Here is a 2,251-nt window from a genome sequence, read left to right on the forward strand (position 1 = left end):
CTTTCCCTTTTGTTTTTTTTGCCTTTTTCACTATGAAGAAACAATTCAATGAGATATATTCCGAATATTTTAATTCAAATGTTGTAAAAGAATTTGCAACACTTCTAAAATTAAATGGATGACAGCAAAATTGAAGTATGATTATGATACTAGTATTATCAATCCACATATTATAATGATCAGGTTTTATTCTTGACTCTCTTTGGAAACAATTATTTCTCAAATCCCTTTACAACACTCCCACTTCAGAACCATCACTCTAGTGATCTTCAGATCGAGCCCAAGTCAGCATCATCTCTTCTTCACCTGAGCTCAATATCTTCTTGATTATTTTCCTGACATGTATACTTGTCCTCCTCAAATTATCTAGTCATTTGCGTTATCTTACTTACTGACAAATGTTCCCATGCCACTTATCTTCAATAGCTTTTCTTTTATTGTCATTGGGACTCAGTTCAGTACTTTTTTTTGACTTACAAGGCACTGAGTCTCTAACTTTCAATTCAAACATTGTGTAAATGAATAATATCCCCAACTCCATCCCAATGTTATTCTGTTCCAACTACACTTCTTTCAGATGTTTTAATATTCCCTACTTATTTCTTAGGAAATTAACACACATTCCCACTTAATTCTCTGGCACCTAGATAATTCTTTCTTTATCCTTCTCTTTGACTCTACTTAAATGCACTTTTCCAGAGTGATCTTTTATAAATCTCCAATTTAGACTACATTATTCACCTATAAAATACTTTTATTGTATAAACTTCTCCTTTGAAAAGATTCACCCTTAAAATTACCTCAGCAATATTTGACACCACTGTAGATTATAAATTTTATAAATATATGTAACTTAAGTATACTGTTTATCTCTATAATCTCAGTGACTGGCACACAGTAGACAACTAATAAAAGGCATCAATATAGGTAATTTTCAATATTGATTGGCTTTAGAATATTAAGCAGAGTATCAACCAATGTGGAATTCAAGAACAGAAGAGTATTCCATGAAAGAAGGAAAGTTTGAAGGGGGGATTGTCAGCAGAGGAAAGTAAGATATATCTTGGTAACCTGGCAAAGTTAAGAGAATGAAGAAGGTGGTGGAGGTTGAAGTCACTGACAGTAAATGAGTTAATGGAAAAAGTGAGTACATATCTCATGTTTCTTTGTTACGATTGTTTTAGAATTGTGCGGGTTGGATTGATGTGAAGAGAGTGGCATCAACTGAGAGAAATTGAGGATAATATGGAACTGGTATATTCCCTCTACATGAGTAGTTCTCAGACTTTAGTTTACATAAGGGATTTGTGGGACATTTATTAAAACCAGAGAGTTGAGCTTCCCCCACCCCCAATTTTCTATTTAGTTGGTTTGAGGTGAGCATGAGAAATGGCATTTTAAGTTACTTTTTAGTTCACATAGTAGCTGCTAGCTAGAAGACCACACTTGGGCAAATACCACTCTTGAGTTGACATTCTAATTTTCAGTAGAATTGCACATATCATGTAAGTTTTCTTCATATAATATTTTCCTACCCTAGTCCTTTAAACAAGAAAACAAGTAAAGTAAGGTTTAAATCACTAATATGTAGTTTTACTATATATTTTGAGGTAATACCAACAGTGAATCATACGCTTCACTGCAGAGAGGAAATAGAGTAGGAGGGTATTTCTAGTTGAATTTTCCTTTTATTTTAGCATTACTGTAGGTGGAAATTTATAGACTCATAAAACATTGGTATGCCATAATGCCTCACCTTGAATAACTGAGGGATGATGAATCCAATCTTTTTTTAATAGTTCATTGTCTAATTTGTCTTAGAAAGGTTATTTTTCTATTTTTCAAATATTTTTGTTATAAGATGATTACCATTATTTTTGGTTCTTTTCTATGTGTTGAAAGTCAATTTATTCTATTGCACAATCCTTTTTATGGCTTGGATACACAGAACTGATTTAAACTCACTATATAGGGTTTGGATTATATATTCATACTTTTATTTAAAATGAATTCAGAAAGCTCTAGGTTGTTTTGTTCATGAGCTTTAAAAAATAATAAGCATATACTTAACATGATGTAATTTGAAGAAATCAGTATGGAAATGTTTAGATATTTTAGGCTAGGTAAGGAATACTCTCTAGTGGGATATTGTCACATATCCTACAACAGCATGTAACTCTGGCCACATATTCTTCCTTTGAATACAGGGTGATGAAATTTACTTCTCTTTTCCTGAGGGTTTTCCACTGTA

This window comes from Tupaia chinensis, unplaced genomic scaffold, assembly GCF_000334495.1.
Source record: "Tupaia chinensis unplaced genomic scaffold, TupChi_1.0 Scaffold000037_22, whole genome shotgun sequence".
NCBI lineage: Eukaryota > Metazoa > Chordata > Mammalia > Scandentia > Tupaiidae > Tupaia > Tupaia belangeri.